At 39.0% G+C, this 10,000-nt stretch overlaps 1 pseudogene; it reads right to left on the reverse strand.

The window, feature by feature from the left end:
- Positions 1 to 784: 784 nt before the first annotated feature.
- The window catches only part of LOC148103281 (uncharacterized), a 9,643-nt pseudogene continuing 427 nt past the window's right edge, over positions 785 to 10,000 (reverse strand).

The raw sequence follows: 10,000 nt of genomic DNA on the forward strand, positions 1-10,000 counted from the left end.
AGAGAATCAATGTTGTGGCTCCAGTCCAGTTTAGTCTGACTTACTGAGTCAGACTCAATATAAAAGATGATGTAAGCCGGCACGTTGAAGCTTGAGTGAAAGCTTGAGTGACCACTCTGATAGTGGTCACCTTCACCTCTCCAGACTCCGCCCTGTTCTCTCAGGAGTACCTGATAGTTCTGTTTCTGCCACCTGCATCTGACTGTGGAACACAGCATGAAAGAAACAGGAAGAAGTCAGGTAAGAAAACCTTTATTTATAGAGCACATCTTAATCCAGGTGCAAATACAATCAAAAAACCGCACATTTAAAGCCCCATGGTAAAGACATGAATTAAACGAATCAAAACAGCAAATATGAAGAAAAGAACACAAGGAAATAGTCAAAATTTAAAAGACCTAAAAATAAATCCCTAAAACTCAAAAAAAATCTTAAAAATGCTGAAGCAGCAAAAGAGAACGATAAGCTTAAACTAAGAAAAAGCGAAGTAATTAAATCAGTTACGATGAACTGTGAACTGTGTGGGGCCTGTCCACTAAACAGGCCCCACAAGAGTGTTTCAGTCATTTCTTTATCAAGATGACAACATTTAGGTTAAAACCAGAAGCAGAAAAAAGATATTTTAATCATTTGCCAAAGAAACAACTCCATATCCTTCATCCGTTTTCCTGCTTGGGCTGGACTGAGGTCCGTTTTGTCATCAGACAGTGAGTCTGAAGGTCGTTCCCACATTCCAGTTATTATTGGGGGTACGCACATGCTGCAGGAGCAAAAGCTGAAATCTCTATGCAGACCATTGATTCCCAGCCTCAGTTTTCATTTGCATTGCTCTCTTGACCTGTTTGTCTCTCCACCTGTGACCAAGGTTGTGATTGTACAGAAGACGTCCATCAGGGAACACGTCCCCGCAGCGATTCCACGGGTACCTGGTGTAAGTGAGTTGATGCTCCTTCAGGATGTTTTGCCCCAAAAAAAACATTTTCCCGCATGTTTCGCACCAGAACGATCTCTCTCCAGTATGCAGACGCCTGTGGTGGTTAACACTGGACCACTGAGTGAAGGGTTTGTTGCACTTGTTGCACCAGTATGGCTTCTCTCCAGTGTGTATACAGCGATGGCTTCTGCCAGTTGAGCAAAGGTTTTGTCACACAGGTTACATCTATATGGTTTCTCTCCAGTGTGCAGCCGAGGGAGCCGGACTCTGTAAACTGTTTGCCACATTCTCCACAAACATAGAGTTTCTCTCCAGTGTGAACACGGAGATGATTTGTCAGTGTATCTGAAAGTGCGAACGCAGCGAAGAAATTTACCTTACATAACACATTTTGAATGTGTTTTTATCACTTTCTGATGCTTTATTAATTAAACAATACATGTATTAATTGTTGTGTTATCTATAGATATAATATTTATATATATTTATTTATAGTATAGCAAATATATTTAATTATTATTGTTTAAATGACTAATATGTGACATGTATTAGTAGTGATGTGGTGCTGAGTGTTAAAATGCCTTTTTGTCTTTTGGTATATTACGAAATGGGAATAAACCACTAATATATTTCTATGCTGTGCTCGCATTTATTTTACCCTACTCAAATTCAATGATATGACACATTTTAAGATTTGAAATGGTTCTTTAAAGAACCATTTCAAAAATGTTCTTTAAAATGTTTTTTTAAAGAACCATTTGAAGGACCTTTTTAAAAATGGTTCATTGAAGAACCTTTAAAGGTGCCCCAAAGAACCATTTCTTGATGGTTCTTTGGGGCACCTTTAAAGGTTCTTCAATGAACCACTAAAAGAAATGGTTCTTCAAAGAACCATTGTTTGAAAGGTTCTTCGCGGCACCAAAAACGTTCTTCTATGGCATCAGTCTAAAGAACCACTTTTGGTTCCAGTTGGCACCTTTATTTTTCTGAGTGATAATGTTCTCAATCTTGGTAGAAGTACTGCTGCAATCAGGGTCTTTCATTATTTCTCCAAAACGTTTCTGGATCCCATCCCGCAGTGCATCAACAAGAGGTCTACACATTTTGCAAGAGGACTCCAGCTTCTCCAGCACCTGGTAAAATGTTGGCAGTTAGAAGCCCATGTGCACAGATGATTAGCCTTGGAGGATATTAAAGGCCATGGCAACAGGCTTCATCACAGCAGTGTACTCAACCACAAATCCCATTTCAGCAGGATTGAACCTAAAAAAGGTGTAAAAACAGAAATAAGTCATAGCCATTTCTACAAGAATGTAATAACTATGCATTGTCTGTAAAATTTGCAAATGATTGGAAAATAAGACAGTAAAATTATAAGTAATTGATAAGGAATATTTACATTTTTCAGTCTCATTCAAAGTCACTTAAAAAAGGGTGGATTCACACATTAATCACAATTTAATATTTAAAAACAAGTTCCGTCAAATTACATCTTTATCTTTAATGCTGTGCAAACATTGCTGATTCCTTTCTCTTCTTGCTCTTTATGAATGCGCACAAGTCTTTCCACAGCAAGGAACAGGGAGATCCAACGAGTCTGACTGGGTCGAATAAAAACATCAACTTGCACGTTCCTCATAAGCCATGATTGACCTGCTGGTTTTATTCCACAGAGCATGACATTTTGCAAAAGCAGAACGAGATAGTCCCTTGCATGTATTATTGGTAGCTTCTGCAGCAGTGGCATCAACTGTTGATATAGGATTGAATAGAGGATGTGCACACATTTGGTCCCTTTGGAGCTGGTACTCCAGACCTGTGTTGTCATCCAAAACGGCAAACACATCTTGATACTCCACCTCTAACGCACTGTCTTCTCCTGCATCATCAAGTATAGACCCACCGTCCTCCTGCCAATTGGTTGTTTCTTCCTCTTTCTCCTCACCATATAATCAAAAGGCCTTCAAGAAGTTTGAACCACTGTCTGTTTTCGTCCAGGTCACTTTTTCTCTGATGTGATACTCTGAATGGATTTCTTCTAATGTTGCAGCAAGAACATCAGATGTGTGTGAACCTTTAATAGGTTTAATAGGTTGTTTCGGTTATGCAGTAACATTGTAACATCAATACTAGTGATGGGGCCAGCAACACTGACGCACCGGCGCATGTACCGAACTCACAGACTGTCACGTGATTGATACAGCTGCTGTATCGCTCATTGCCAATGCGCCAAACTGTGTTTAAAAGGTACCGCATCCGTATCTGTCAAAAGAATGAGTCGCCACCAAAAAGCCCCACAAAAATTACTCTCACAAAGATAAATAAAAATACACATCTCTCCATAATAAAATGGAGCCTGAAAGAAAAAGGACAGTTTCTGCTGTGTGGGATCATTTTGATCTTTTAACTGCAAATAGTTTGTCTGTCTTTGTTTCAGTGTAATCTATCAGAATGGGGAAAACAGCAATGTGACTTGCAGTGTAAATTATTTAATTCATGCTCTGCATTTCTTACACAAACAAAAGCACCTCCTCAGTGTTCAGGCATGACAGAGCCAAACATGAAAATGAGGAGACAAACACACTGAGAATGACACAGGTCGGCTTATATTGACACTGAATAGCTTTATCATCATTTTTTTATTAATATGTGTTTTATGATTTTGGAGAGTGTTGGAGAGAAACATTCCAAGATCAGAGGATCCTTTAACGTACTGGAGGAATAGGAAGACATCTTATCAGAACCTTTTCCACCTGGCTTTACATTTTTTGTGTACCCCAGCTTCATCTGTGCCTGTGGATTTTCCAAAGCTGAGGAGTTGGTGTAAAAAAACAAACAAACATTTAAGTAATTAAAAAAATAATTTAAGGTCCAGCAGGTGTCAGTATGGAGCAACACAGCAACACTGTGTCCGACACGGATGATCTGATATCCTCCTGTGGGTGTTGTTCCCACATCATCATAATAAATGTAATAAAAGTGACCAATCACATTGTTGTGACGTCCCCCTTTTGTGCCTTTGAAAAATACCACCTTAAAAAATCGACTTCACTTGCGAGAAGAGAAACCCCTTCTGGAATTCCTTGCATTTCAGGATACTTTCCTTTAATAAACGGTAAGCATTATACATATTGTCCTTACAGAGGCGGTTTGTCTTCTCGCAAGTGAAGTAGATTTTTTTAAGGTATTTGTTTTTTTCGAGGTCGTGGATGACGTCAGCAGAAGGTCATTGGTCACTTGCAATGTTGAACCTGGAACAACATTATTTGGCCTCATCTACCCATCACTAATCAATACAAACCTATATACATCGACATGTACAACTTATGTGCCAACATTTACGCCAAAACCCTAATAATTTCAGAGCCTTTCAGTACAGAACTTACCCTCACAGTGCAAACGCGCCTTGTGAGGAACGGAAGCCTTGGAAGCCTCAGACGCCAGAGCGAGATCCGGTTTCTGGGTTTCCAAAATAAAATACAACAAAAATGATAAATTCACACTTAAAATAATAATTAAGACCAGGTAAGTACATTTTTTCCAGATGTATTTTTAACTCTGTTACACTAGGATGTAGTACTGCAAAGAAGAAGAGTAAAACAATGAAGAAAAAACCATTGTGTTTAGCTTTGATAAATTAAAATGTACCATTACACTCAGAGGATCAATATGAAATCAAAATATATGCAAATTTTGCATAAAGCACATGACTGATAGTTGTTCTGTCCTGAGCTTTTGTTTCCTATAGCACCCACTTGGTAATTGCAAATGTTCGAGGGAGGAATATCACCATAAATGTCACTTATGGTCAAATTCCTAAAATTTGACACTAAGTATAAAATTCTGGAAAAATTTAGAGATGGAGAGGAGTTCTAGATAAACATAATTTGGCAAACCCCGCGGGGGTGGAGGGTTTGAATCTATAATATTTTGAAATAAAACCCAATAAAATGTTGACCATGTTGATTATGTTTATTCTAGTGTGCAGAGATTTGCTAATCTGACCAGGGAATGTAATAAACAGGAATGTCAGAACAGTAAGCGTTAAAGTCAACTTTGACAGTCCAGACTAGGATGGCGTTGGACAAAAGGGTTGGTGTGACCAAGGTGTGGTTCGGCTTGTTGTATGTGCATTTCAAAGTGATACAGCTCCGGATGGGCCAGTTACCAGGGCATGGAAGGATGACAGACTTTATTAAATGAGGAGAAGGAATTTTCTGGGATTGAAGATCCTCTAGGTGAGTGGTTGACTAAAGCATGCATTAAAATAAACGCTTGATAATTGGCCATATTTACAGCTCTATTGACTTGTTGTGGACGCGGCCTATCTCATGTTTAAGGACTCTAAGTAAAAGATTGGAAAACAGTGACACTAAGAGAAGAATATGCAGTGTCACACTATCAGATGCCAGTGAAGGTTGGGCTCAGTGATGAATCAGGTGAGCTGGATTCATGGCTGAATCAAGACACAAATTCTCCTGCGGTGGTCAGTGAGGGAAAAACAGAGTTGCAAATGTGAACTTCATATTAACACACAGGTTTTGTTTCTAGGCAGTTTTGCGGATGCAGGCTCTGGGCGGAGCCAGGAGTTCAACAGATCTAACATGATAATTAAACTGATTTCATTCCCTAAGACAGGGCAGCAGGGCCAGAGCAACAATACTGGAGAGGAGAATTTCTGATGTTTTCTGAGATACGATGTCACTAACCTTTTCCTTTAATTTCTAGCTCCGGTGAATTGACACATGGGATTGTGTCAAAAAGGGGGAAGTCGAGTTTTAACATGAAACAATGGTTTCAATCACTTTATTTGTGTGTTTAATAATTTAGGTATGGTAAAACTTAAGATTATGACCCAGAGGTTCCCAGACTTTTTTAGAGAACCAGTGAGAAGCATAAATCATCATTTTCATGTTTAAGCATTAATGATTGAAATAAACTGAATAGCGTTTAGAAGATAAAATGCCAGTGTTCATGAGAAGTTGAGTATCACACTGGAGAGGAAACCGTGTGACGGCAGGCTGAATGAAACATATGTTTTTGTGAAAAGGAGGGAAAATGTTAGAATTGAAAATGGTTAATTTGATTTTGATTTCTTTTACTTAAATAAGCGGTTATAATCATTTTAATACACACATTGCAAATAAGAGTTGACACTCAGTCTTCTGAAGGTCATAAGCAGAGGGGTAAATGCAAACATGCTTACACATGTAGATATGATTAGAATAAGTCTCTGGGTCAGAGAGTCCTGAACATGATATTCTAAACCAAATTTGCATCACTAGAAGAACAATGGATAACAACATTAGATTATTAAGGCTAGGGAGAGAGGTGTTTTGGTTTTCTGCCTTACAGAGAAAAGAACAGACACCAGACGAGGTCACAGAGATATGAGGATCCTTCGCAGCAGAGACAGACACAGAGACTGCCAAGACAGCAACTGGGGTCAAGTGTCATGCCGTTTGGGCTCCGGCTAGTCACCTCAACAGGATGGAATCCATAACCACACTAATAACCACAAAGGGGTTGGCGGAAATCCAGGAACACCAGACCAAGAAGGTTCGAAGAGGAGCAGAGAATCACCCGACTGGAAGAAACTCGTAGCTGCAGCAAAAAAATAAAGGTTAAAAGCTCCTCGGACAGAGGTTCTAGTCTGAGTACGTGGGAAAGGTACAAGGTAGCACCAAGATGAGGTTGGGGAAAACTGTAGCACCAAAATAAAGCTGTGGGAGAATGATGGGAGCGTCATCAGTAACTACTGTTGTTGTTGTAAATATAGTTTTTCTTGGATCTGAATTGCCCAAGCACAGAGGTCATCCCACATAAGGTCCATCCGTTAAAGGAGGACAGAGGGCCATAGGGGTAAGAAGAAATGGACCTCGCAAAACTGGATTATAAGGTGTAAGTGATCTCTTTAAAAAGAGATCAAAGGGGGAATTGTGGGATTATAATATTATCTTATACCATGTTATACCCCTGATTAAAGACTTTGATATTTTTATGTCGTTTTAGTTTGCATTGTTCTCCTGTCATGTTTTTAGTTGTTAGAATCTGATGAGCAGTATTTTATTTTTTGATTTGTTGCTTTTATGTTTTCTACCTGAGGGATTGCCACATTAACGTGGTTAGGGGGTTTGCGTGCTAGACCAGCAGAAGCTTAGTCTTCAGGACACCCAAGTTGGTCAGGTCATAAGGTGGAGGCCTGATAAAGTGCAATCCAATTAAATGACAAAAACAGTTCTCCAGAGTAGTTGACTAGTCACTATTACGTTGACTATCAAAGTCGTCAATGACTAATTTAATAGTCGACGCGTCATTTGAAGCTTTGTAAGATCTTGAAAGATGCAGGAATAAGTACTAGGATTTACGAGTGTAATAGCAGACTGAACGGAATACAGTTACTCATATTTTGTGCTTTAAATACGTAACGCCGGTACATATATTCCATTACTCCCCAACACTGCCCCTAATCCAGAGCACCCCACCCAACCCCCACACCGTTCTTGCTTCCATTGCCACCAGGTGCCCCCTTTACATTTCTGTCTGTCCCCTCATATATGCCTGTCTACAACCGGCCCAGGTACTGTCACTGGGTTCATACTAAAGGAGTGTTCACAAGAAATCATCAGTATCAAACTGTGACAACAAAAAATGTTCATTAAAGCAACCAAGAATAGGATAAGTTTGATGTGAATCTTTAGTAATGAATGGGGGAAGCTCTGTGACAATTTTATCAACAAATAAGGATTTCATCGTCTTCTGGATGCAATACCTTGGCCTCCAGTAACACTATGAGGAATCTTAGAGTCATTTTGACCAGGACTTGTCTTTCAATGGAAATATTAAGCAACTTTTTAAGCCTTTCTTCCATTTCTGCAATATATTTAAAATTAGAAATATCTTGTCTGGGAAGGATGCAATGGCTGTTTTTTTATCCATATGTGGATGCACCTGCTCACCTCCCAAATTGTACCCAATAGTGATGGGATTTCCGGCTCTTTTTAGAGAACCGGCTCTTTTGGCTCTGAACCGGCTCTTCAGGTTGTTTTGTTGCTTTAATTAATTTATTACTAACAACACTATAAAATTATGCACAAAAGGAATTACTAATGTAAAAAAAGTGGTTTTATTTATATATGTTTATATATAAATATATGCGGTGGCCCCTAGAGACAAAACACGTACAAACTCCAAAACACATTTCTAGCATGAACTGAACTTCCAAAACAGAGCTACCTAGATCACTTAAATTACACAATTGAAAGCATGTGTGTATTGTTTGTGTATTTATACACAAGCACTCATATATATTCAAATAATTTAAAAAAATGTTCATTTACCTGTTACTACCACACACTAAATCTGGTCGTTGGTACTTGCTGGCTTGTGTAGCCACTAGGTAACAAAAGCTCAACACTGCGCCCTAGCATCCTGGAGCACTTCTGTTGTGTTTTGTACATGTTTTGGAGTTTTTACGTGCATATATGCTGCACATGATCCACTGAGGTATCACTATGAATGACAACACCATCCAGGTAAGGAACACCATATGTAGTGTGAGGACGCAGCTATCGCTCCATGAGGTGCTGGAAAATGGCCGGGCTTCAACCAAGGCAAACAGAAGTGTGACAAATTGGTACGAACCACACAGAGTAGAGATGGACGTTTTTGTCTGTGGACTCTGCACACAAGGGAATCTGCCAGTGGGCGTTGGTTAAATGTAGCATAATAAAAAACCAAGCAGTGCTTATACAGTCCAGGTCAACCCGGGACATGGGATAAGCATCAAACCATGAGACCTTGTTCACTTTGTGACAATCATCACAGAACCATATAAAACCCTGCACTCACTTCTTAATTACCTTAAAGCACCTTAAAGACAACCGGCCCCTCTCAACAGCCGGACAGGCTGCGTTTCAAAGTGGTGCTCCGTGAGAGTCGTGCAGACAGGAAGGGGGGAGAACACATCTTCAAACCACTGCTGCAATGCAGGAACATCCACTTTATTGAAATGTGTGAGATGTTAATCACAAAGTATCTTAAACATCCCCTCTGAAAATTTAATGCCCACAGCACTTTTTTGAGAAAACTCAAACATTTTATGACCTTTTGGTCCTTGAAGATCATTTCTGAATTTTTAACGAGCTGCAGGAACCCTGTTCAGTGTGAGTGGAGAACAGCCAAGTCACCTCCTCTGATAAACCTCCACATGTACCACTGAAAACTGTTAAATTACTTTGAATCTGAAATCATGGCTCAAACTACTTGTTCTGAGACCATTTCTTCATTTTTCATACCAAACTGTTTAATAAGACAAACGTTACACGGAGTTCATCAAATATAACTAACACTTTAATATTATCAGGATTTCATCATACAAACTTCAAATCAACAAGAAAACAGCTGCAGAACATGTGGATCAAAATGAATTCATTAAAAACAACAACATGTGGACTTCAAGGATACAGAAAATACACTAAAGTGAAAGGAGGAGCCAAAAATAGAGGTTTAATAGAATTTGAAACAACTAAAAGTAATCACCTGTGATCTTTAAAATGGTCTTGATGTGTGCTGCTGCTTTTAACTTTTAACACTTCTTTAAAATGAATACATTAAAAAAAGAAAACTACTGTGTCCTAAGGAAACAAAGACTAAAATGTAACAGAGATAACATTTTAGAGAATTAAAATCCCTCAAAGGAAAAACATAAACTTGATATACATATCTATACATGCAGCTTCCTAAATGTAACATTCAGGATTATTCACTGCAGCTCCAGAAATCAGAGCTACCTCATCAGATCCAAGTGTGACATCAGCTGACACTCTTTACAGAAGATTCCATCTGAACTCTGTGGAGCCTGATCTCAAGGTTTTTAAGTCTGACCCTGAAACCAGAAGAGGATCTTTCTCTCTCTTCAGATTCATTGTGATCCAGTGATTTCAGTCCTGCATGATCAGGCTGATGTTTGCACAGAGCAGATAATGAAGTGAATGTTTTTGCATATTGGTAACAGTGAAACAGTTTTTTTACAGTGTGGGATCGTTTGTGTTCGGAGTATGAACT

The sequence above is a fragment of the Neolamprologus brichardi genome, chromosome 3 (genome assembly GCF_056152115.1).
Source record: "Neolamprologus brichardi isolate AB-2024 chromosome 3, ASM5615211v1, whole genome shotgun sequence".
NCBI classification, from domain to species: domain Eukaryota; kingdom Metazoa; phylum Chordata; class Actinopteri; order Cichliformes; family Cichlidae; genus Neolamprologus; species Neolamprologus brichardi.